At 44.3% G+C, this 27,111-nt stretch overlaps 1 protein-coding gene across 49 annotated transcripts in view; it reads left to right on the plus strand.

Moving 5' to 3' along the window:
* SORBS1 (sorbin and SH3 domain containing 1) overlaps positions 1–27,111 on the plus strand; it is a 236,120-nt gene that overhangs the window by 7,906 nt on the left and 201,103 nt on the right. Inside the window, exon 1 of one of the 49 annotated variants that reach the window (XM_079135995.1) lies at positions 5,898–9,114. The exons of 45 other annotated variants lie outside the window; for them this stretch is intronic. The gene's annotated coding sequence lies outside the window, so the exon portion shown is untranslated. Of the gene's footprint in view, positions 1–5,897; positions 9,115–12,002; positions 12,189–16,148; positions 17,277–27,111 lie in introns of those variants that run through there. 3 more of the 49 variants (XM_079135994.1, XM_079136007.1, XM_079135998.1) reach the window with 3 other exon arrangements.

Here is a 27,111-nt window from a genome sequence, read left to right on the forward strand (position 1 = left end):
ACTAGGGATGATGAGCACTTTTTCATATATTTGGTGATTTGTATCAAAGATTGATCAGTCAATCTGTCATCTACCTACTTACATCATTTTAAAAGTCAAATACCACTACAAGAAAAATGTAAAGGCTTATAAAGAAGGCAGCTGGGCATGGTGGTGCTCACTGTAGTCCCAGAAGCTCAGGAGACTGAGGCAGGTAGATCTCAAGTTCAAAGCCAGCTTCAGTAATTTAGTGAGGCCCTGAGCAACTTAGCAAGACTGTCTCAAAATAAAATTAAAAACAAAACAAAACAAAACAAAAACAAAGGAAAAGAAGTAGTGTCTCTCCTTTTCTTGGAGACCTATTCCCTAGTCACTGAATATGACTTTCTGTTGTTATAAATAAAGCACCACAAGCTTAGTGACTTAAAGAACCTAGATTTATATTATAGCTCTGTAGTTTAGGAGTCTGGAAAGGGTCTCACTGGGCTAAACTCAAGGTGTGAGCAGGGCTGTTTCCTTTTGGGAACTCTGTTTCCTGATGTGTGCCATGTCTCAGGGGCCGCCTGCATTCTTAGGTCAGGGCCTCCTTCTTCCATCTTCTACTCCAGGGATGGCTGGCTGAGTCCTCTGACTGCACACTCTGACCTTCTTCTATAGTCATGTCTTCATCTGACTCCCTCCCTCCCTTCCACTTTTATTTTATTGGTATATCATAATTATATAAAATGGTGAGATTTTGTATAAAATGAGATAAAATGGTTGCCTCTTCTACTTTTAAGGATTCTGGGATGGTCTAAGGAATCTAGATTTTAAGGAATCTAGGATGGTCTCCCTATTTTAATAAGACCGTGTGTGTGTGTGTGTGTGTGTGTGTGTGTGTGTGTGTGTGAGAGAGAGAGAGAGAGAGAGAGAGAGAGAGAGAGAGAGAGAGAGAGACTGGGGGTTGAACCCAGGGCCTTTCATATGCTAGGCAAGTGCTACATCCCCCAGCCCTGCATTCCTATTTTAAGATCAGTGATTAGCAACTTTAACTCTGTCTGCAACCTTTTTTTTTTTTTTTTTTTTTTTGTAAACAAATGGGATACATGTTGTTTCTCTGTTTGTACATGGTGTAAAGGCATACCATTTGTGTAATCATAAATTTACATAGAGTAATGTTGTTTGATTCATTCTGTTATTTTTTCCCTTCCCCCCACCCCTCCCACCCCTCTTTACCCTCTATACAGTACTTTCTTCCTCCATACTTGCCCTTTGTCACATAACTAACCATGTTCCTAGGTTTGGGGCTTAGGATATGAATATCTTTGAGGGGCCATTATTCTATCAATTCTTTTAACTCTTTCTCCCGATTTTCCTATCACATTTACAAGATACCCCTTGTCCCCCCCCCCCCCCCCTCGCACTTCCCTTGCTCTTCATCCTCTCAGAGTGGGCACATCAGTATTTGGTTACATTGATATTCCATATGTACATTATTTTGACTATGTAAATAGTGTCAGTGGCTGAACCGTATAGTATACTACAGTTATACTTTTTTTTTTTTGGTACTGGAAATTTAATCCAGGTGTTCTTTGCCACTAAGTTACATCCTCAACCCTTTTAATTTACATTTTTAAAAAAATTTTTATTTTGAAGTAGGGTCTCACTAAGTTACTTAGGGCCTTGCTAAATTGCTGAGGCTAGCCTTGAACTTACAATCTTCCTGCCTCAGACTCCCCAGTCACCTGATTATAGGCCTATGTCACCACACTGATGGATACTTTGTGTTTTGTATAATATTTTGAGTCAATAATGGCCTCATTTTTCCAAATTATTTTTTATCAATACTAATGATTAATTCACAAAGTCTCTGACAGTATTTTAAAACATCTCTGTTTTATAACATATGTTCATTTTCATTTTGTTAATCCCCTACCCACTGCCAGCTCCTGGAGGCCTCCCTCCTAGAGGCTTCAGCCTTCTCCTGTTTCTGTCCATTGGCCTCTAGGCCTGTGGCATGACTCTTGCTGGGAAATTCCCTCACCTAACCCTGAGTGGGATCCTGTTTCCTCTATGTTGATTTATTTTTCTAGGAGTTTCTGAGAAAGGGTCTATGGAAGTCTGTCATTTTAGGTTGGCACATCTTATTCTACATTTGTACTTGATGGTTTGACACATCTAGAATTTTGGGTTGAAAGACATTTTCTCTTAAAAATTTGAAGGCACTGCTCTGTTGCCTTCTAGATTCCAATATTGATATAAAAATTTTGATGCCATTTAGATTTTTGATCATTAACGGGTGAACTGTTTTCTCATTGAAAGTTTTTGGGATCTTCTCTTTCTCTGTATTGACACTTCCTTGCTTTAAAAATTGAGCTGGTCTTTTGTATGTCCTTTTGATCTGAAGACTCACATTCTTCAGTTTTGGGGAAATTTTAAAAAATATGTATATTTAATAATTTCCATTTCTTCATGTCTTTAAAATTCTTAGTAGCTGAATATTCTACTTTCTGGATAGAGTTTATAATTTTGAAATATTTTACTTCCTGTTTTCCATTTTATTTTTGTTTTTATTTTTAAGGGGTATTTTCAGCTTTATCTTAAACCCTTTTTAAATTTTTTACTTTTGATTTCACGTTTATACACAAAGCATCAGGCTCTGTTTCTAAGCACTACTTAATTCTCTAAATCCCCCTCTCCCAACATTTTTTTAGTTGTTGGGTGCTGGGGATTGAAGCCAGGGCAGAGCATCAGTAGACATGCTGGGCAAGCACTCTGCCACTGAGCCACAGCCCCAGGCCCCTTTTCCTTTTTAAATAGCATTCTATTCTTGTCTTATGGATACAACAAATTCCCTTGTTAGTTTTTGTTGTTGTGTTGGTTGTGTTCTGCTGTTCCCTGCATGGTCTGTGTCCTCCAAGTCTTTCTGCCGGCTTTGATTAGCTTCCCTTTGAAGCCATCCTTCCATGCATGCTGATCCTTCTGTAATTTAAAGGTGGACTCTAAAATGCTGATTGGGCATCTTTGTGACCTGGGAGGGGCTTGTAATTTCCTTGTAGGATAAGAGAGCCTCTGTTTCTTTTGCTGGTGAAATCTAGTTATCAGGGCCTGTAGATCTTTTTCTCTGGGGCTTTTGTGGAGGGGGTTTTCCTGGAAAGAATTTTGCCTGGGGTTGGGGTGGGGAGGATAACAACTTGACTTATGCATCCTGAGGAATGCGGCTGCTTGTCATCCTGTTTCTCTGCAGGTTTTCACTCCATCCTTCTGTCTCTTGAAAGTTACTTTCCTGTCTCTTGAATCCCTTGACTGTGTCTGAATTCTGAGCCTCTGGTGTCACTTGCCTGAACAGTGGATTTCGGGGGAGTGAAGTCACTGAACTGAGTAGACTGTAGGAGGGAATCTGGGTCCTAATGCTCCTTGTACTAACTTTCAGCGAGCTCTCCCCCTTTTGGCCCCATCCTGCTTCTCCTCTGAGAGTCCTTGGTGCCCCCAGTTCCCAAGCCTTCTCTGTGCCATGAGTTGGCCACTTGTTGAGTGGTTTCCTTCTGATTTGCACTTAGAGAGTGGACAAAGCAGGAACCTAAGACTGGTACTTCGTGGTGGTCAGTTCTGTCTCCCAGAGTTCTGTTGGTCTCCTTTCCATTAAGAAATAAATTCCTCTGCTGTCCTTTTAGGGGGATTCTTGGAGACAGAAGAGGTGAGCATGGTGTTCAGCCCTCTGATTTGATCAGAAGCTTACTTCATCTCTTTATCCAAGTCCTTAACTTGTGCCTGATGTAGGTTGTATTCCCAAGAGATGTTTGTTAATGTTTGCATATATGTTTCAAAGACAATATGTGCACAGTTAGTCATCAAATTTCAAGAGAGTCTCAAACGTACAATCTTATAAAACTAAATTCATTGTTTTGTGTGCGAGATAGACATAATCACAGGCAATACATCCTGCCTGTTGTCCCTGTGCAGTATTGAAGGAGAAGCACCATGAGACAGCATCCTGGACTGTTGGGCTTATGCGTGGTGGGGCCCAGGTGCTATCTGCAGTGCCGATATTAACTACCTGGCTCATCTTGAGAAGTCCCCTAACCTGGCTGCGTCTTGGTGTCTTCATCCTTAAAATGGGGTGCTGGTCAAGGACAGCTTCAGTTCTCTGCACTGAGCAAGGCACAGTGTGCAAGGCACAGTGTTAGGATCCTTGCAGGTGTTTCTTCTCAGGCAGCCAGTGCAGTGTTTTGTGGTTATGTCTGTTACAGCATGCGTCACATTGAGTTGACTGGTTTGTACAGAGTAAGTCCTCTGAACATTTTATCTCTTACTCTCTCTAGGCTGTGTGCTCCTTATGAGAACTAAGTTGAAGTTGTCTTTGTATTTCCTTCATCTACACAGTGGAAGCGGCTCGGGCACAGAAAATATGTTTGCTCAAGGTTATGTGGTTGAATGGGACTGAGCCAGTGACAGATCTCTTCTCTTTGAGGGTGGCTCTTCTCTTCCTGAAGTGAGGTAGGGGAGTAGAGTGCCGAGGAATGTGGTCTCTGCTCTCAGGCTGTCTGCTACTGCCCCAGTTCTACTTGAGTCCTAGAGCAGGCCACTGCTGTGTACCTCGATCGTCTCACTTAAAAGATGAGAAAATCATGGTCCCTACCTCACAGGAGATAGGGAGGATTAAGACGATCCAGTAGTGCAAGTCTTAGAACTGTGCCCACCACATACATGGTCACTCAGTACGTGCTGGTCACCATTATTGAGAATGAGCTGGTGACAGAAGTTACTGGTAGACCCAAGGAGGCGTTGCAAACAGGAGACTCTGGAGTGGAAAAAGAATGTTGGCAGGCAAGGTTGTGTTTGTAGAGCTCGCTGGCCACCTGGAGAGGGACAAAACTGTTTCTAAGCTGGGGGCTGCTTTGGCCATGTGAGCTGATGTAAAAATGTCAGCCTTCAAAAGGCTCTCTGACTCCCCTAACTGGTCACTTATACTCTGAACAAAGATCCTTTTGCTGCCTCTTTCTTCTTGCCTCTTTCTACCTAGGCCAGGTCTTTCTCTTATCCCCAAACGTTCCTTCTCCCCTCACTGTCTCCATCTTGGACAACTGGCATTACAGACATTTACCCACGTGGAATGGGGGTGGGGGGGTGGGGGCTGGGGTGCATCAAAGCAGTGCAGAGTGAGTAGGGACAGAAGCCAGGCAGTTGAGCAGTTGGGGCCTGGTCTTTTCTTTGAGATGTCTTTCCTTGGTGATATCCTTCCCAGCATTGCTACATCTTGCCAGCAGGCTCATCCAAAGGAGCACAGCATTCTAGGGGTACAGTGTTTTGCTGGATGAGGAGTAGAGCAAGCTCCAGGGGCGGGAGGGTGCCTCTTTGGTAGGGAGTGCTGCTTGCACATGGAGCTTCACCTCAAGAAGTGCCTTAGCAGCCACAGTCTCATTTCATTCATTAAGCAAATGTTGGTAAGGGAGTTCGACAGGGGGCCTGCCCTCCTGAAGTTTATTTCCTCATTAACACTGAGAGAGCAGGACTCTCATTTCCTCAACAGGCATTCAAGAGTGCATTTCAGGTGATGAAGCAGGAAGGTTTTATTTAGAGTGACAAGGTGTGTGTGGGGAAGCGCAGGCAGTGCGGGTACTCTGGGCGTGCATAATGGATGTGGCATCCTGCCTCACCCAAATGGGGCACACAGGGCAAGTAGTAGAGGCCAATGACGTACATGAGGTCAGGTATCTAGAAATGACTGACCCAGGACTGACCTGTGAGGAGATTGCTTCTGGCAACCTGCATTTTCCACATGACATAGGAATGCAGGTTCTGCCGGAGTACGAAAGATCAGAAGTACTAGGTCCTTAAAGCTTAACCTGTAACTGGCTCTGCCAATCCATTCCCACCTGAGCCTGGCTTTCCTGCCAATCCATCCCACCTGAGCCTGGGGTATTTTAGCTTGTGTGTAGTAGTTGTAACAGGAATGGGTGCTAAGTAGATCCTTGGAATTGCCCTTCTGCTTTGCAGGTCAATATGAAAGCTCATTACTCATTTATATAATGCCTTATGCATTGATTATTGACATCAACCTGTAGACTGACCTTTGAGCTTGGTTTCCCAGTATGAAAGGTCACTAGGACATACCTTATGAAATCCAAACAGTTTCTTTTATTGCTTGGCGTCTGAGTGGAACCTGGTGTCTGTGCACATGAGCAGTTTCCTTGACTGATATGTAAATACATGATTCATTTGCAGGTTGCTCTTCTCTGCTTGGAGTTTGTTTTCAGTCAGGACAGATCCCATGGTGGGTGACTGTCTCTGTGAGCACAGCATGTTGATCAGAGGTTGTAGTTACTTATAATAAATGGACTTGGGAAATGGGGACAGTTTCCTGGTGTGTTGATGTGAGGGAGTTTTTCCAAGCCTTGCACAGCACAGGCGTTGCAGGCTCTCCTGTGCTTGGCCTTGCTTTCTAGACAGTCACGCGGCAGGCTGTGACAGGAGACTGGCAGGATCTTGAAGCCAGGGGTGAGGTAAGAAAGGCTGGAACCAGAGCTGGGAGATCTGAGTCGTTGCCCCAGTAGCCTGGCCAGTGGGACTGTGGGTAGAGACACCAAGGCCAGCATAAGAACTGCTTTTAAGCAGGACAAAGTGAATAAGGCTCTGGAGAAAACAAATTCCCAACAGGGACAGAAATGAGAGTAGCTAGAGGAAGCTGGGAGAGCTTAGGACTTCAGCAGGGTTTGGCGGAGGTTGCTGAAAATCAGGTTGCCAGGCCCATGAACCCAGGCCTAGTCAATTTTAGGCTTTTAAAGACTATTTTGTATTTGCTTCCTGGGGCCTCTGTGTTGGACATAGTACATGAGTGAGCCAGCACTGGCAGGTGCGAGGGACAAAGTCCCCTGGGAACTGGGAAATATTAGTCATGCCAATGCACTGATAGAAGATACGGCTCCTCACCAACACAGCTGCCGCAGGAAGCCCACAGCCACCAGCCGATCCATCCACATTCTTGGTTTTGTCTTTAATTATTAAAGTCATAGGCTATTTAAATACTCACCTGAAGAAGCTTCATTGTAAATAATTTTCCCTTCCTGAGGTCAAAGGAGCTCCAGCTGAGAAGGGTTTTTATGGCTTGTGGTTCTGGATTCCCCAGGTGGCTCCCTTGAGGGACACACACCTAGGCAACAGGAAATCCTGAAGATGCTCTTGATGTCAGGGTGCAGATCTCCATGGGCTGTCTTTTAGATTGGCATTTATTTTGAGTCCTTAATTTGAGGAGTAAAGGATATTCTTTTTTTAGTGTATGCCAGGAAGATAGAATGCTGGTAGAAGATGTAAAATATTTAACATTCTGCTTAAAAAAAATTAAACTGTCAAGCAGCCTTTAATTGGTGATACCTATGGCAGTCTGCATGATTTTTAGGAGTGTCTTCTTGGGGCTCCTCTGAAGGGATGGGTTGGGGGTCAGTCCTGGGGCTGGCTGGGGGCCCAAGAACTCGCCATTCTGCTTGACTCAGAGGATGCTTGGTAGAAGGCCAAGTGCCTCTCCAGTGGTTCATAGTTAAAGGTGGTCTCTTTTAACAAGTAGAGAGGTGTAAAAGGTAGAAGGGCCTACTGCAAGTGTTTACTGTTCTCATTGAGCCTCAGGACCAGTCTGCAGGTTCCTTAGCCTGGGGTGTGCTTTCTTCCTTCCACTGTAACTGCTCATTCTCAAATCTCACCTGGAGCATCATATGCTTGGAGAAACCTCCTGCGACCCTCCAGACCAAGTTGAACCCTCCTGTGTGAGGGCTTCTCCCATGGTTTGGTGGTACTGGACAGAACATTCTTCACAGTTTGTCTGAGCTGCTTTTATGCTTGTCTGTCTGCCCATCCCACAGTCTGTAGACTCTTTCTGAGAGCAGCCAGGCCTGTTTCCTGTCACCATTACGTCCTAGCAGGTGCCTAGTTCCACAATTAATTCATTTATTCATTTGTTAATTTTTGGGTTCTGTACTAGATTCTAGAATTATGAAGAGAATAAAACCCCCTGCTGTCCTCCCAGAGTTCTCAAAACATCCAGTAAGGTGCAGGAAAAAAAGATTATCAATTGAAATTCTGTTTATTCTTTAAAAGAAAGGCATAGCTTTCTATTTATAGTAGTACAGATTTTATAATTAACTCATTGGTAAATATGCTCCAAGCTATTTCATGAGCAGGAAGGTGTGATTAAAAATTTTGGTAACTGTTGCCCTGAGGGAGAGGAAGGCAAAGGAAAAGTATGGCGAGGACTGTGTGGGGCAAGGGTGGCATGGAGCAGATAGAAAGACATTTCTCATAGAGGACAGAGGGATCCGCTTATGCAAAAGCAGGGTGGCATGGAAGGTTTTATGCATTGGGCAACTACTTTATAAGGCTGGAGGATAAGACAGGAAGTTCCGCTAGGTACCCTTTACCAGAATCAGGAGGGACTGAGAATTGGGAACACCAGATGGGTAAGACTAGGCCGGATGGTCTAGTGGGAAAGAGAATTGTGCAAACACGCCCTAGGAGACGCACAGCACAGAGAATACCTGGAATTCAGAAGAGGGTGGAGATTTTGGTTAGGAGGGATCAGGCCTCATCATGCTTTAAAACTTGAACATGCCCAAGATCACACACATCCCTCTCTTATTGCAGAAGTGGGTGTTGGTGGCGGGTATTGCTCTAACACCAACTTGATACTTCTACAGGAAGGTCTCCTTGGTCTACTCCTGTCCATTGCGATTTTTATCTTAATGTGATTTAGACCTCACCTTGACCTGTATTTTCTGGGTTACAGCGTTGTATATGAATAGGAAAATGGCATATTCATATGTGTAAATATGCATATTTGGGTATTTCCTTATCTGTGTAGTCATGCACACTCCCTTCTTTTTGTGTGTGTGTTTTTAAGTCCCAGTACCTGAAGTAATTATGTAATTAGGATCCACATAGAGTGTGGCTAGATAAGGTGTAATTAAAGAGGAAAGCCTAATTTTGGAAGAATGATAAGAGGTCATTTGACTCAGTCTGGGCCCAGATCCAATCTTGGAAGAACAGTAAAAGGTCATTTGGATGTAGGGAGCTTGAGGCCACCCAGGAGCCCAGACTGGTTTGAGTACTGGACAGATTCTGTTTCAGTTAATTGTGAAAACCATTCTCTGAGCATCCTCTTGGTACCAGGTATTGTGGGAGGCCCACCCCCTGAGTAGGGAACAGAAGTCCTGGATCTCAGGGAGCATGGACTTGGGGGATGAGTTCTTGAGAAAACTGGGAGGTGCTAAGGCAGAGAGAGGACTCCTGGGGGGCGATGTTGGGGAATTCACAGGGCAGGTGGTATTTAAGCTGTATCTTCAAAGGTAAGGAGAGTTTCAGAAGCAAGGACAGGAACTTTCTGGGCACAACGGAATACTCAGATAATACTTGCAGGATGAATGTCAGGCTGAGGTGGGAGGTAGAGGGAACGTGGCCATGTTGGCAGGTGATCATTTTGTGGTTTGTTCAGGCTCGTACAGCTCAGGCAGTACAGAGACAGTATAAGGCCAGGAGGCCAATAGGTTTAGGTTCTTGACTGTGCAGTGTTGACTATGTGCACAGGACTCAGAGATCACTGTGTGCTGTGGGGTCAGGGGAGGCTTCCTTGTGGAAGGGTCTTAGACAGAGTCTTGAAGGACCAATAGGAGAGGGAAAAGGGGAGAAGGGAGAAGGGAAGAATTTCCAAAGGAGGGAATGATATAAGGCCTCCTGGCAGAGGAAGATTTGGGCAGAGCCTTGAAGGATGGAAGGAAGGAGTTTCCAGAGGAGAGAATGACTTCAAATTATAGTACATTTATTTACAGTAAAGGTTCCAGGAAGAAAAGCATGTTTTTTGAATACCTAGTGTGTATACCAGCTCTGTACCAGGTACTTTCCTGATCTTTGTTTCATGATATCTTCACCATTCCTGCCTTTTTTATCCTGTTACGGATATGATATGTTAGGGGTTGGAAGGTGGAGTCTCCCTGCCCAAGGTCTTGATGGGATCTCATTTTATTCAGATCTCTGACTCCAATGGCAATATGTACCTCTGTCACTACATATTGCTGGTTATCTGAAAAATGTAGGGAGAAAAAAGAGAATGATTTGTCTTTGTGACCTTTATTTCTAAGTTAAGCACTTCCTAAAACATCGGTCCAGCCGCCACCCGTGCTGCAGCATCCTCAGAGGGCACAAAATCTTAGAAACTGTTGATGCTGGTACTCAGAGCTCACCTGGTCTAAAGTGTCTCTTACAGATTAGGAAACTGAGGCCCAGAAAGGAGAAGGGACATGCTAAGGTCAAGGGCAGAATGTGGATGAGAGCTAGAGGAGTCTGGAGACTTTGGTCCTTGTGGCTGTGTTAAGGCACCCTGTGGAAAGTTTGTTTTTAGACAACAATGGAACCTTTGTCTGGAGAATTGGTCTAGGCAGGACTGAATCTGAAAGGTTCTCTGTGTATGTGTGCATGTGCACATGTGTGCTTCCTTCACTGTAATCTCAGATGCCTTTGAACCAGCAGGAAGTATTCCTTAAGACCAAAGGCATTCAACAGGTGGAAAGGGCATAGGAAGGAGGAAGAAGATCAGAAGCCACGGAAATAGAAGACTAAACTCTAGGCTTGTCTAAAAGGAATTTTCCAGGTCTGTAAACAATCACTATCACTTATAGAATACTCACTATACTGGGAAATATTTATGTGTCATTTTATGTCACTTCCATGGCCTCCCCATGAATTTGGTACTATTTTATTGCTCCCATTTTGCAGATGAAGGAACTGATTCAGAGACTGTGACCTATCTATAGTCACAGAATTAGCAAGGCACAGAGCCAAGACTCCAACCTGGGTGTTTTAGTAACCATTCTGTCACTGTGACAAAATACATGAAATAATCAGTGTATAAGGAGGAAAAGTTTATTTTAGCACACAGTTTCAGAAGTCCGTGGTTGTTCATCCTTGGTGCCTTTGGGCCTATGGTGAGGCAGTACATCATGTGAGAAGCACATGATGGAGGAAACCGCCCACCTTGTGGCTGCCAGGAAGCAGAGGAGAGAGAAAGGAGGGGACGGGAGTCCTAACATCCCCTCCTAGGCATGCCCCCAATGGCCTAACTTCCTTTCATTAGACCCCACCTGCTAAAGGTACCCCAACCTCCTGATAGTGTCACAGGCTGGGGAACAAGTCTTCAACACTGAGCCTTTGGTGAATGTTCAAGATACAAAGATTGGCACCAGGTCTGCCAATCCAATGCTCTACCTTTAATCCCCAAACTATTTTGTTGGACTAAGAGTGTCATTTGAGCATTTGAGGGTACATGGAATGGCACATTTAGGGAGCTTGCCATTTGGCAATGATGCTGACACAGGGCAATTTTACCCCCGGGAGACATTTGGCAATGTCTGGAGACAATTTTTTTTTTTTTTTTTTAACAGTTTAGGAGGTGCTATTGGCATGCAGTGTGTAGAGGCCAAGAATGCTCCTAAACATCTTAGTGCACATAGCAACCCAATACAACAAAGAGTTACCCACACAAAATGTTTTGTGCTGAGGTTAAGAAATCAAGCTTTTGGGGGCTTGGTTGTATTTTACTATGCAGAGCATAGGGCAAATGGAAGAGCCCATCTGAAGAATTTGAGGTGTTTCTATAGCTTCAGAGATTTCTGTTGTACCTTAATGATTACTTGCAGTTTGGGTTCCTCACTGACTGAGCCGCAAAGGCCTGGGGTGGTGGATAGAGGCTGGGAGAAAATTCTAGCAAGGCATGAGGGCTACAGTGTCCCAGGAATATAAAGGAAAAATAGCAGGTGACAGGTGGGTGGGGTGCAGTCTTGCCTTCTGGGAATTGTTTGGGCTGCTTCACTGTGTATAACCAGGTAAGAACTCAGATCAGGGTAATTGTGTCTTTTTCCGTTATTGAATTAATGCTACCACTACTCACCATCAGAAATGTGCGAGAAAGGGATACATGTGTTGCGGACACTCAGCTACCAGTGTGCTGCTTGCCAAATTCATCTGTTACTAGTTACTGTTTAACTGATGGCCCCATCCACTAACAGAATTGTAAACAAGACTGGGGTGGCCCCGGAACCCTGAACTGTTCTTGAGCTTCTCCAAGCTGCTTTCTCTGAGCCCTGCCCGTGACTGAGTCCATCAGTGAGAATGGCCCTGCTCCTCAGCAGGTCATCCTGAGGGAGGTGCACCCAGCTTTACTTGTCTCCTTCTTCCAGGACACACATGAGAAGGTATGCCATGTGTTCTTGTCTCAGAAAGTGTACCCTTTGAAGCTCTGGTGTACAGCTAGCCCTCCCAAGCTGAGCCACAGACACGTACCTAAGGCCATGTCTTTACCCTGCTGGCCACTTCCTTTCTATCACGTAGGGCCCACCTCCAGGCCTCCCTCCCAAAGCTCTGGCCACTCCAGCCAACAGTGTTACCACCCTCTTCTAACACCCTTTTCTCTAGGGACTCCTGTGCTTGTCTATCCAGTCATTAAATTCCAATGCCCTCCTGTGTTACTTTTTGACCTCTCCAGTGGTTCAGTCACTAACTGGCTGTGTGACCTTGGGTGAGTCACTTAACCTTAGGAGAAAGATCATGACATTCAATCAGCCAAAGGAGAGTCACAATCGTAGAACCTGGGGTATTTTCTCTAAGGTCAGTGGAAATTCTGGTTCCCTTTTAGTCCCATATAGATTGTGAGAATCCAAGATGAATTGTTGGAAAATTGTCTTCAGACTGAATAAGCTTTAATATTAATTCTTTGCTCAGCAATTGTTTGTTGAGTGCCTGCTCTATCTAAGGGAGTGTGGTTAAGTTAGCAGGGGTGGAAGGGGGTCTCTTGGGCTTTGTCCTCAAGGAGCTCATAGCCTTATAGGGTGGTAGGTGTGTCTATGCAAAACCATAACTGTGTAGACACTCTAGGACGGCACTCTGTCCAACCTTGGGACTAGTTTATCACATTGGTGCTTGTGTGCCCACAAATTAAATTTCCATGGGAGGGGGAAGTTTTTCAGCCTTGTTCATCATGTGCCTTACATGTAATAAGCAGTCAGATTCACCAGTGGATGAATGTAGTAATGAATGATTTGTGGTTTGAAGGAAGGGTAGACTTTAGTCCTGTGTAGGTGGGTGAGTGGGGCATTACAGACTGGTAGTGGGTGGAGGCAGGGGAAGAAATGGCAGAGCAAACTGAGACCATAGAGACAGCAGTAGCCCAGGCCATGATAGAGAGCTGCAGCTCATTGTGATTAGACTGTGTGATAGGGACAGGATGCTAAGACAGGAAAGGTAATTTGGGGCCAGTTGGTACAGTCTCTAATTCGGGCTTTGTTAAAAGGATTGGATGTAGGATGACCTCATGGTCTTGTTTCCTGGGATGGTTTTGTTAGTTCTCCCAGCGTGATCATCAACATTATCCCTGTCACTTTCCAGTATCTCTGTTCGGATGATAATTTTTATGGTCCTGCAGTCCAGGAGTGGTGTGGAGTCCATGAAGTTCTCATAGTGGGACATGGTCAAGCTGGTATTAGGGAGGTCTGTGCCTACAGTGCTTGGTGGAGCTGGTCTGGACCCTAGTTCAGGCAGTTCAGGCCAGAACCTGGGGAGCTGTCATGACATCCAAAAGAAGAGGTGTTTCTGAAAGAGACTGAAGACCAAAGTGATACCACACATGGTCTCTGAAATGGCACCCCCTTGGCTCCTCCAAACATAGACCCATCTAAAGTGCAGGCATCCTGGACAAGCAATTTTCTAACTGGAAGTTATGACTGATTAAAAAAAAAAAATTACATTGTGCCCGTTTCCTGAACAATTAAAAGTCAGAGAAGCTCCTGCCCCTCCTCCCAATGGCCTGGTGAAACCCGCCGCTGTTCACTTTCCTAAACCCAGCATTGTTTCTTGGAATTTAAAATAGGTTATGAATGTGCTTGATGTCAGGAAAGATAAATCTGTGAGGAGGACTGTAGTCAATACATTCCCTTTTTAAGTAAAACAATATAAAGAGCTTAATTCAGTCCTGAATCAATCTCACTTTGTTGCTGTGATTGTGTAAAACCTGAACTGTTTTATGTCTGTCTCACACTGTTTATATTCCCGATGTTCCCCATCTCAGCTGGCCCTGCACGGACGCCCAGCCTTTTTAGGCCATGTACAGCTTCCTTCTCTCAGGGATGTTTTCTTGTGCCTGCAAAAAGTTTGTGCGCTGAGTGGTGATTTCATCTTATATCTAGACAAACTCGTCATGGTGGCCATTCGGTGGCGTCTCCTATGTGAACCTACCTCCTTATCTAGGAGAATTGGAAGCCTACAGTCTTTTGCTTTTTCGCATTAAAAAAGATCATTTGATTTGAAAACAGTTGATTACGTACATGGTTTGGAAATCAGAACACTTAAGTGTGTACATTGAACATTTTTATTCCCATTTCTACTGTGTCTGTCCCCATACTCCTTGCCAGTCCCTCCTATTAGATTTTAGAGCATACACTTCAGTTGGCTCAGGACAGTTTCACTTTATGTTCTTTGTCCCAGTGAATGATCAATAACACCCTCTTTCACTCTTAAAAGTGGCCCAGTTTAGTTGATAAATTATATATTACCCAACAGATAGGTGATCACTTTGATTAGTTTCCTATGTATCCCTCTGAGATTTCTATATGCAGATACATACAGAAAGGGTAAAGGTGACTTGCATTGTTTTTGTCACTGAACATCATATCCTGGAAACTCTATATTAGGGCAAATGGAGCATCTGCATTCTGTTATACTGTCTTTGAGAGCATTTTTTTTTTTTTTTCCACACTAAATTGCTGAGGCTGGCCTTGAACTTGGGCAGTTGCCTTTTCTTTCACTTACCAATTTAATTGCTATGTAGGGATTGTTTCTGTTTACCTAAGGAGAAGTGAAAGGCTGTGACAAGTGAAGCCAGCTTCCTTCTTAGGAAAAGTAAGTTCAGTAGTGGACTCATTTAGGAAGCATTTGTTAGACACCAGATTTGTGCCTAACATGGTCTTAGGCACATGGGAGGAAGTGGGTCCTCCCTTCATCTCCCTTTGCTTAAACCCTTCAAGGTCCATCTCAGATGCCTCAGCCTTTTAGGAAGTGGTGACCATTACTTGGCATCTCTAGCCATCCACTTATCCATCATTCATATATCCATCCATCTCTCTGTCCATTTTATCAGCCAGCACTCACTGAGTGAACCCTTGTGCTAGGATCAGTGCTAGATATTTAAAAATGAACCAGATTGTTGACAAGCTGCACTCTAGGGGTCAGAGAGATACAGAGGGGTGAACAGTAAGTGCAGTGCAACGTGGCAGCTGTGTGATGACCTTTATGCCTAGGACGCCGAGGAAGCCCCGAGCAAAGTATGCCTGACCACTGTGGAATGGGGAGGGTGGGGAAGGTCTTCTGAAGATGGAACCTCTTTTTACTTTCTTTTGTAGGTATTCGCCTTCCTGTCATGGTTAGACTGAGGTCCTTCACCTTATCTTCAGTTCTAGCCCCCTACCCTGTTATTGCAACCTGTGGAGTAGTGTTCTGCACTTAATTAGCCATGCAGTATTTATTGAATGGGGGAGAAAAGCCCAAATTAATTAAATGAACCTAGACTCAAGCATATTAACATCAAAAAGAACAAGTTTTTTATAGCCTTCACGGTTTGTCTATGTGACTGTGTCCTGCAAGGGCCCTTCCTTTTCGTTTCCTTTCACCCAACCAAGCAATCTCTGTCCTGGTTTCTACCCATTAGCATGGCCATAGCAGGGAATCCTCCCCAGGACTCTGATCCTTCCAGAAGGAAAGAGCTGCCTGAGTGGGACTTCCAGGCCCCACCCTTTCTCTGGTCTTGGTTTCCCCTTTGGAACAAGGGAATGGCTGTGACCCCTGAGCACCCTTGCACTTCTGACATCCCCCAAACAATGATTTTGAGAATCAGTCTGGTGGCCTAGCAGCTCCTTCTTTCATCTTCTAATAGCTCCAGCTTCCCTTGCAATTTCCTGGTGCCACAGGATGATCAGTCCAGGATAAGAAATAGCCAGGCCAGGAAAATGACCTTTTAAAAGGGCCACATGGGGACTGGAGTTGTAGCTCAGTGGTAGAGCTCTTGCCTAGCGCATGTGAGGCACTGGGTTCAATCCTCAGCACCACGTAAAAATAAATAAAGGCATTGTGTCCATCTACAACTAAAAAATGTATTTAAAATAAATAAATAAAAGGGCCACAGGGAGAATGGCCAGATGTGTCACCATGAGAATCTGAGCTATAAGTTGGGGTCAACTCTGAGAGGGGTCTGGTGGTGGTTTCAGAAGCAGGGCTGTTTGGTTGTCATGGGTAGAACTTTTGGCCCAATGTTAGTTATTTCCTAAAACTGTGCAGAGGCAGCCTTTTGGGGATGAGGTGTGATTTGCTTGGCGAGTCACACTCCTCCCTCTGTTGCCCTCATCTAACCTTGCAGTAGCTTTTCTCAGAAGTAGAGAGTGAGACAGTATTGCTCAGGTAAGTCCCTTTTGAACTGATGCTGTGGATACCGACTGTGTGCCTGGCTCTGTACCGGGTGTCTCTATATTGCATAAGTCAGATGTTCTTAAAATTTGGGGAACACAGGAATCCTTTACAGTCAGTGCTTGTTAAAAAAATGTATACTTCTCTCTAGTGGGATGCAAGAATTTGCATTTTTAACATTTTCCCAAGTTACGCAGGTTATATATGGATATTTTCAGCAGTAAGTAGCAGACCCCAAGTCAGATTGGCTAACGATTGGGAAATTCATTGCTTCACAGACAAGTGTTTTCATGTGATTGCCGTGTGAGTTGTGCTCCCTGGGTTGTGTGTGATGGGGCGGGTCTGAATCCAGACATAGGGTGAGCTTCAGAGTTGTGTCCAGTGATGGCATCAAGTCCCCAGATTTTTTCTGTCTCTGCCATCACTGGTGTTAACTTCCTTTGCAAGCTGGGAATAAGATGGCTGCAGCATTTCCAAACATCTCAGCCAGACATAACATCCAGGGGAAGAAGGATATAGATTGATTCTGGCACGCTCTCTCAGGAGTCAGGAAGCTTCTGGAAGCACCCCAGCACTTTTCCCATCAGACCTTATTGGCTGGATTTAAGCCATATGTCTTCCCTGAGCCAGTCACGGTTGACTGGAAGGGCATTGCACTTCTGGAGCCATCTTGAAGAGGGGCAGTACCTGAACAAAGAGGAGGTTCTGTGAGGAAGGAAGGAGCGAGAACCAGAGGCGGGGAAGGCTACCGCCAGGGCCCAGCGTACAGGTGGTTTGCACACCACACACAGAGCAACACGGCCCTATGTCATCCTGAACAGTCGGGGTTGTTGGTAAGGTTATCTCTTTTGTGCAGCTGAGGAAATGAGGCTCAGTGGGGTTTAGTGACTTGCCTTAGACGACACACCCATGGGGCGTGGGGGTTGGGACAGAGGGAAGTGAGGTGTTCCGGAGGCCATCTTAGCCCTAGGATAGCAGTCATCTTTTGCCTTCCTAAAAAGGGTCAAAGCAGCCCCTTTCATTTTGGACTTCTCTTTCGGGACTGCAATAATTGGTGGCAGGAAGCTTTCCTGAGTAGTTTCTAGGGGAAGACTCCTCCAAGTTGGCTGTACCTGAAGGCAGTTGAAGTAGTAGCATCAGCTCCTGTTTGTGGGGCTCCCCCATCAGCTCATGCTTTGTTATTGTGCAAACAGTATCTTAAATCCTGGCAACAATCTAGATTGGGTTTTATTTTCTGTACTTTATTGATAGGGAAACTGAGGCTCAGGAAGGGGAGGTGGACTGAGGTGGTCTGCACAGCTTGGCGTGCTGGAGCCAGCAGGCAGACTGCCTGACTCCCAGTGGTGCTGCTTCCCCACACCACACCGTGGCTTATCAGTGGCCGCCAGCCTGTTCTGGCCCTGAAGGAAGACTCTCAGAGAAAGGGGTTTCAGTGTCACATGAGTTCCAAAGGAGCTGAATGTTTCCTATGGGAATAATCCTCAGGGCATTGGGAAAAATATCCTGAGCATAATAAACACAAGAAAGAATCAGGAAATCTGGTTTGTTATGTAGTAGGAAAAACTCAAAAAGCTTTAAGGATTGTTGACCTTAAAAATGGAAGGTTCTGATTAAGGGTAAGAAAACCATGTGTGGTTCAGGAGATGAGTGATAAGTGTGGGCAGTGTGTCAGCAATAAGGGGTGCTAGACAAAGCATCCAACTAACTCTCTGTGAGCCCTGGTTCTGTAGCTTTCAAACTGGGTGACCTTGGCAAACTGTTCAACCTTTCAGGGCTGTTTCTGAACATGTAAAACAAAGTCTTGGTTGGCAGCTTGGTGGGCAGAGAGATCCGAGAGGTAAATGGTGGAGCCAGCCTTGCCAACTCTATAGAACTTTGTGAAGGTGAAGCATGTCCGGGTTGAACCACAGACTTGGCACCTCCATATTATAGCCTTAGTGCACTGAGTGCTTCTGGGCTATGAGTTATTCCTTGCCCAATGTGCAGTGGTGCTGCAGATCCAGCTGAGGGCAAAAGTCTGGCTTTGGCTTCACTTCCAGGTTAATCATCTTTGCCCAAAAAGCAATTCTCTAGCTCTGGTCGTTTGGACTCCCTCTCTTTGCCTAGGCCTTGGGGGGAGTATTATAAGGGAGACTGCCACCTCTACGGAGGCTTATGGTGACATGATGAGTACAGGTGGGCAGAAGTTAGCACTCTGTGCTTAGAACAGAGGGTACAGACCATGGCAGCTGTGGGAGGGCCTGGGGTGGGGGCTTGGGAAGTTCTGGAGGAGCTGGGGGAAGGGAGTCAAAGATGTGTGCTGAGAGTGGACCACAGGTGGGTATGCATGCAGGCATCACAGGTGAGGCCCTTCCCAAGTTCAGCTAACTCTGATCAGAGTGGCTCTGGAGACTAGTGACTTGACTTTTCAAATACAAGCAAAGGAAATAATCGCACCCCCCACCCCCAAACCTCCAGAGAAGCACTTCTACAACTTTGTAGAGTTTTGAGTCTCTAGTAAGGAGGTAAAAATTTCTCCCTTCCTTTCTTCCTGCCCACCTCCCAGTTATTGAACACCTTCCAAACATTAATTGAGCAGCATATACATGGCAAGCTGAGCTTGGTGCTGAGGTTTCAAAGACAGAAATCACTGTCCTCCAGGAGCAGTCTTGTAGGTAGACAAGATGATTGCAGAACTGCGTGATGAGTGCCAACAGGTATGTACAGGGTGCTCTGGGAGAGGTAGGAGGGAACACCTGAACTGGAACTGGGCTGGGTGGGAAGCGTGCTGGGTGGAGCAGGGTCTGGGCAGGCATTCTCGGCAGAGGATGGTACCAGACCCATTCCTGCAGTCACCAAGCTCTTGAAGACATGCTGTGTGATACCGGTGATGCAGAGATGGATGGCATCTAGTTCATACCCTGCAGCATTCACAGTGGAGGTGAGGAGGAAATAGTGCAGATGACAGTGTGACTGGGGTGTGGACAGAGTTCTGTGGTAACACAGGACCCCTGCTTAGCCCAGTTTTGATATTTGCTTATCAGTCTTTGTCCTAGGGGTCCCCTTGCAGGTTCGTTCTTTGGTGATCTATTGAAGGCACTCACTTGCTGCCTGTTACCCTAGGGGTTAACCATTTCCTTCAACAATTTGAATTTCACTGTCAGGCATCTGTTCTTACTTCCAGGTTTCTTCCTTATAGACCCAGCTTTGGTATCTTAGTCATTTTTCTGTTGCTATAACATAGTAACTGAGGGGAAAGGATAAAAAACTGGGGGTGTCTCCCAGATAGCTATATAAAGCTCTTATTACTTACTTTGTACATTAAACCTGTGTTTCGAGACATAATACCCCAAAATGAAAATATACACAGTAGCTAATGAAACATTGGGAACCTCTCTTGAGAGCTCTACAAAGATCGTCGGAACCAGGGCAGGAGTTCATTTTTTTTTTTTTTTTTTTTGACAGAGAAACTGAGGCTGGGTGCTTTATAAAGAAGAGCGGTTTATTTAGCTCACAGTTCTGGAGGTTCAGGAGCATGGTGCTGGCATCTGCTCAGGTCTGGGGAGGGCCGCATGGCAGGTGGCAGCACAATGGTGAGAGCAAGTGAAGAAGAGACAGGAAGAACTGGGGAGAGGCCCACTGGCTCTTTATAACCACTCAATCTCTCAGGGGAACTCACTCACTTCTGTGGGACTTGTAATTATCTGTGTGTGAGGATGGCGTCTCCATGACTTAAGTGCCTTCTATTAGATCGCACTCCTCAAAGGCTCCACAACCTTATCATCACCACACTGGGGACAAGCTTCCAATACATGAGCTTTTGGGGGACACACTCAAACTATGTCTAAGCCATAGCAATTGGTAAGGAGTTGGACAAGTCACTTCACTACCTTGGGCTTCATTTTTCTCTCTAATATAAATAGCATATGGGAGCAGTTCACCTTTTCTCATAAGGTCTGTAGGAACCATCTGTCTTAGAATGGCAGGAGCTGATGGTTGAAATCGAGTCCTGTGGGCTGGCACTTCCTCCCCATTCACTCAGTCCGCTTCCTCAGAGGTGGGGCCTGGGATTCTGCATTTCACAGGCACTCCAGGTGAGTCTTAGGCATCTTAGAGTTTTGGGACCCCTGAGCTACAGGATTTCATCCACTAGTCCTTCATCCCTTAATCTCCACAGCCATATATCCACAGGAACTGGAGAAGTATTAGTTCTCTTTATGTTGATATCCTTGCAGTGATGCCTTCAAGCTGCTCCAAGTTTAGTATCTGAATTTTGACAGTGTGTGCTTATGAGCTGTTCTGCAGGCTGGTCTTGATATTCCTTAAGGAAGAAAAACCTTGTTAACACGCACCCGAATATGACTATCAAAGTCTGTTTATGAGCTGAATCATTACAACAAACAACCATCTCACCTTTTTATCTCTGGTTTTGGAGTGTTTGCCTCGTTTTCCTTTTCTGAGTCATTCTCTCTTGGCCTCCTGCATTCTGATGAGGTCATTTGCATTGTCTCACATCAGGGCCAAAGTTTCAGTTTCTCTTTGACAAGAATTGGAATTTTGCTTTGGTTCCCACCCTGCCATCTTTGTAGGGTACTCAAGAGAGGTTCCAATGTTTCATTATTAGCTGATATGTATGTTTTCATTATTTGGCATTGTGTCCTAAAACACAGGTTTTAGTGTACAAAGTAAGAAAAATAAGAACTTTATATAGTTGCCTGAAAGATTTCCCAGTTTTTTATTCTTTTCCTTAAAAAAATCTCCTTTTAGCCTCAAAGACTTAACAGTGTTATATTTAGAGGCTTTTGCCCCAGAATTATTCAGGCTGACCCCTTCTAATAATTCAGGTATGAATGAAATGGTTCTTGGCAAGGGTTGGACCAGGCATGACTGTGTATTCTGACCCATCATGAAGATAAAAACTCTGACACCTAGTACATAATAGGTTTAAAAAGTAAGGACTTTCCAGCTGAGCATGGTGGTGCATGCCTATAATTCCAGCAGCTTGGGAGGCTGAGGCAGGAGGATCACAAGTTCAAAGCTAGCCTCAGCAATTTAGGGGTGCGCTTAGTGGTAAAGTGAGTTCAATCACTGGTACACACACACACACACAAAAAAAAAAAAAAAAAAACAAAGCAAAACAAAACAAAACAAAACAAAACTCCTCCCACAAAACAAAACAAAACAAAACAAAACAAAACTTCCTCTAGATCTGTGATGTGGCTTTCTTTGTTGAAATCAATATGTAGGAAACCCAGAATTCTGCACTAGCAAATTTTGATGAACCCCTGGACATTTTGCAGTGGGGAAATCCCAAAGCGCTCTTTAAATGAAGAAAGCAGTGGCTATAGGTGAGCACCAAGAAGGATTGGTTACCCTATTCCCCAAAGGTCTCATACAGTTCTTTGCCTCAGTGGGTGCTGAGTATGTGGCTGTGAGAAGAAAAAAAATTTTTTTTTTCAAAATGATAGGCCAGTAGTTAAACCATGAAGGCATGGAATTCAAAGGGTGGATCAGTGTGGTTTTGAATTTGCCCTTGGTTCTCTCTCAAGTTTAATTTTCATGGAAATATCAATTAGATGCAGAATTGGTTGCAGTGCAGAATGGCAGAGATGGAGGAAAGGCAGACGTTGTATGCATTTTAAGTACTTGGTACATCTGTTAGTTGTTTGTTATTTGCTAGGCACTTGGTTAGATAATCCCATGACATTGATTGACAGATATCTTCATTTTTTTTGTTGTTGTTTGGGAAAACCGAGGCATAGAAGTTCAGGAATTGTTGTAAATTTATATAGTGAAGCTACTGAGTCAAGAAGAATGTATAGAACACCTCTCTGCTGAAGTGCACGTGAATTAAATTTAGCTTTGCAAAAGATGGTAGAAGTGATAGAGGGCAACTATATACTTTTTTTTTTTTTTTTTTTTTTTTTTTTTTTTTTTGATGGGGTGTGGGTAGAGGTACTGGGATTTAACTCAGGGGCAATTTACCAAAGAGCTACATCCTTATCCAATCCCCCCCAACCCCCCCCCCCCCACCCGCCAACCTTTTTTTTTTTTTATTTTTGAAACAGGGTCTTGTCAAGTTACTGAGGCTGGCCTTGAACATGAGATCCTCCCTTTTCAGTCCTCTGACTAGCTGAGATTACAGGCATGTGCTGCCATGCCCAGCTCTAACTATACTCCGAAAGAGTGTATGATTGCTTTGTGGCATTTACGTCACTTGGCTATTTGGTCTCTGCTTGTTTCTCTGCAAGGAAAGGGAGTTCTGTATTCACTGAGGCTGTTCCTTTTTTTTTTTTTTTTTTTTTTAAGATATCTAATTGTTGAAATTCTTTAATAAGAGCCAAAACCAGCCTGTCTTATTTCCATTTCTCCTTTAGGATCTCTATCTCACTATTTTTGCACACCTTGATTAATTCCTTCATTCAAGCATTATGCATTGAGCATCAACTATGTTTTAGGTTCTGGAGGGAAAAGGTAAACAAGATAGTCTAGGTTCTTGTCCTCTTGGAATTTAGATTTTGGCGTCAACATGGTGCAAAAAGGATTGAACTTTATGTTAGAAGACCTGGGCACAAGCCAAAGAAGTTTACACAGAAGAAAGAAAAATGAAAGATTTTGTACTATGTATAATCTGTAACAACTTAGAAGAGACGCTTGTTTTCACTTTGTTTTACAGAGCGCATCATCCCAGTGGACCTTCCACAGCAGTGGAAGTTCACTGGGATGATGCGCCCTGTAAAATGTTAATTGCTAATTACTCAGCATAGTAGCTCTTTCATAGAGAGTGGTGGTTCATTCTCAAAGCCTGGTCCTTGGGCCAGTAGCATCAGCATCACCTGGGAACTTGTTAGAAATGCAAATTATTCAGTCCCAGGCTAGACCTGGTGGCTCTGAAATTGAGGGCTTGGGGCCCAAAAAATCAGTTTCCCAAGTGTTCCCAGGTATATGTGATGCCTGCCTGCACTAGTTCCAGAGCTATGGCTATGGCTTACAGTGATAATTCTCAACTTTGTCTGCTGACTGGGTTCATCCAAGAGTAGGGCTGCCAAAACTATGCCTGCTGTCCCCTGAAAAGTTAGAGGAGAATCTGGGGGTGGGGCCTTTGCCCCGGAAGTCACCCAGGTGATTGCAGAGGCCGCCAGGTCTGAGCGAGCTGCTCTGGCCTCAAGGCTCAGCCTGGGAGGGAGGGACAGGGACTGGGAGCACAAGTGGTGGTGTGAGTTTGAGTCTTATGTGTCTTGCTTTGAGTCGGGCTCTGCTCCTTCCTGGCTCTGTGGCCTTTGGCAAGAGGACTCTGGCCCCAGTGTCTTCATCTGCATAATGAGGTTAACAGTGCCCATCCCTGGGCTGTTGTGACACTCAATGGGAAGATATATGTAAGCCCCCAAGGATGTGCCAAGCACATGGTGAGCGACAGAGGACTGAACTCACTTGTCCTAGCCCCGGGTGTTTGAAGATGATGGTGCTCGCTTTTCTTCCAAACCTTCTTTCTCCACACTAAGCCTTGTCAGCTCTTCCTTCTGGATCTTAATTTCCAGCCTCTTCTTTTATCCATTAGTCTCTTTGTAAAGGAGGTGTTCAATTTGATAATATTCACTTGAATTATAAATGCATCCACCTTATATCCCTGTAATTCCACTTCTTGGAAATTGTCCTGTAGGTGTATATGTGTATGTGAGATAAGATTTGGGTGTATTTCTGTGTGTGTGTGTGTGTGTGTGTGTGTGTGTGTGTGTGTGTGTGTGTGGGAGTGTACTGGGGATTGAACCCAGGGTGCTCTTCCACTGATCTTTTAAATTTTTTATTTTGAGACAAGGTTTTTGCCAAGTTGCTGAGGCTGGCCTTGAACTTGGAGATCCTCCTGCCTTAGTCTTCTGGTAGCTGGGTTTAGGCGTGCACCAGCATGCTCAGTGTATGTGTTTCTTACAGCATCATGTGTGGTAGCAGAAAACTGGAATAACTTACATGTCCATCAATAGAGAACCTCCCTGGCGTCGAGAACTGTGCAGCCACTGAAAGAGAGAGGCAACTCTTCATCTGGCATGGGACTCTGTGGGGTGTATTTTTAAGTGAAAAAGCAGAGTATGAAATTGTATATATTTTGAACAAAAAAGGGGGAGAACAGATTTTATATATATGTGAACAACACCTCACTGGAAGGATACATAAGAAATGGGTAATGTTGTTTGTCTCTGAGTTCGGCTCTGGGATACTATAGCAGTAAGTGGCATATGGGGTGTCTTGAGCTGAAGCCTTCACTCATGGCTAATTATGGCAGGGTACCTTGGGAATATTATTGTTTTTCTAAGAACTGAACACTGTCCTACTCTTTTTTTTTTTTTTTTTTTGTAATACCCAGGGCTTGAACCTAGGGTCTCTTGTGCTGGTAAGTGTTCTACCACTAAACTTTATCATGCAGCCCTTTTCTAAAATTGTATTGAGATAGGTCTTACTAAGTTTCACAGGCTGGCCTTGAACTTGTGATCCTCCTACCTCAGTCTCCCAGGTCGCTGGGATTACAGGTGTACGCCACTGGGCTTGTCCTGTCCTACTTTTGATGCTGTTGAAGATTACATTACTCTTGGCACTGAGGGCTCTGATGAATCCTGTGGTCAGTGACAGTGCCCGGCTGTGTTTCACATGAATGGTTGCCAGGCTGGTCTCCTCGACTCAAGGAAATTGAGAACAGCCCCCAGTCTGTACTCCCACAGAGTACAGTATTCTTTGTCCCAGATTGCTAAGCCCTCAGGTTAAGTTGAATCTCAATTCTATCATCTATAGCATTAAATCTTTCCACTTTGTGCCATCAGAGGGTTTGATAAACCTGCCTCCTGTGCTCTTTATTTAAACATGTCATTCTTAAAAAGACATTGGACAACAAATTTAGTAATCACAGAGCATCCAAGTAGTAAGTAGAACCCACACAAAACTGGAAAGTTTATTTTCATGTCTTGTCACTATTTTGTGATCTACTTCAATTTATATCTCCAACTACCTAATGGAAAAAACTATCTTTTCAACTTTTACAAAGAAAACTATGTCATTAAAAAAAAAAAAGACATTGGACATAGTGTGGCTAAGAATTCAATCCTATGTCATGCTGTCAAGACACTAATGATTCCAGTGTGTGCCAGGCACTGTGCTGGTGCTGAGGACACACAACAGAAATAAGACAGTCTCAGGCCTAAAAAGAGAAAACCAGCTAGTACAGATGGAGGGAGACTTTTTCTGTAAGTGGCTCAATGGTAAATATTTTCAGTTTTGCAGACCAAACATACTCTATTATATGAAGTCATCTCTGCCACTGTGTGCCAAAGTAGTCACAGACAGCAGGTAAACAAATGGCATGACTGTTCTAATAAAACTTGACAAAAACAGGCCGTGTTAGGCCATAGTTTGCTGACCCCTGGTCTAGTGTGAAGACAGACAGGTGGCTCAGTGGGGTTTAATAAGTGCATGAATGGGTGTGTATAAGTACAATGGTGGCTCAAAGTGGGGAGCAATGGACATTCAGTGAGGGTAGTGATCAGCTAGCTTGAGTAGACAGTAGTTCAAATTGCTTCATTCTATTTGCTAACTTATCTATAAGTAAACTATGAGAGGATATTTTTGATGATTTGCTGAAGTCCAGATGCATGATATCTTTTGCATCTCACTTGATCTACCAACTTGGTAACCACCACATGAAACAATTGGTTGGTTTTCCAGAGTGACTTGGTCCTTGTGCACCCAGACTGCCTTTTCCCAACATTCATATTGTTTTTTAAATATCCCCAGACCACTCGTTGTATGATTGTACCAGGAATCATTATTGCTTTGTAATTGTCAGAGCTGATGTATTTGTAGAAATCAGGAGCACTCATTTTCCTACTTTAAAATTGATGTGTTGGCCCATATCCCCATGCCCTTTGACCGCTTTCTTCTTTGTGTGATTTTTGAAACTGATCAATAATACTTCTAAGAAACTTTTATAATCAGTTAAAATATGCATGAGAGAAATTATATGTTGTCTACAGAGAAATTGGAGCCACATCAAGAAGTGGAAGGATGGCTGAAGCGAGTCACTCCCAGTGCGCCACTCCAGCACCGCCCTGGGGGATGTTTTTTATGTTGCTTCTGCCAAGTATGTGAAAAATAGCCCAAGTTTACCATCAGACTGCTTTGGAAGGGCTGTGCTTTATGAGAGCCTGATGTGTAAGCTAATTAGCAAAGTTTTAGAGAGACTTGACTCCACGGTGTCCTGAGGGTGGGGGAGACATTGAAGAAGTCCGTTTCACCTGGGTAAGGGGATGTCTGCATGGTGCCATAGAACAGGTGACCCTTTATAATCAAGCAGAAATAAGAGTTGGAGGAGGAAAAAAATTAGTTGTGTTTAAGATGTGATCACAGCCATGTGGTAAATGTTTATGAAAACAAACAAACAAACAAACCTGCAATGAAATGTCCCAAAGTACTATGGCAATGAAATGTCCCAAATAATATGGCAGTAGGACTGTTGATAGATGTGGTTGTATTTTCTCTGGTTTTCCAAATGAGAGTCTATTGCCTGTTGTAATTATTTTTCTGAGCACCAACATGCACACCCCTGTCCTTCAGAACTCAGGATTGCAGAGCTTGGCTGCTTCCCTGCGAGGTCCGGGAGTTTGGAACTGTATCTCTCATACTCTTGCCTTTTTCGCCAGTGATAGC

This window comes from Sciurus vulgaris (genome assembly GCF_902686455.1).
Source record: "Sciurus vulgaris genome assembly, chromosome: 4".
NCBI lineage: Eukaryota > Metazoa > Chordata > Mammalia > Rodentia > Sciuridae > Sciurus > Sciurus vulgaris.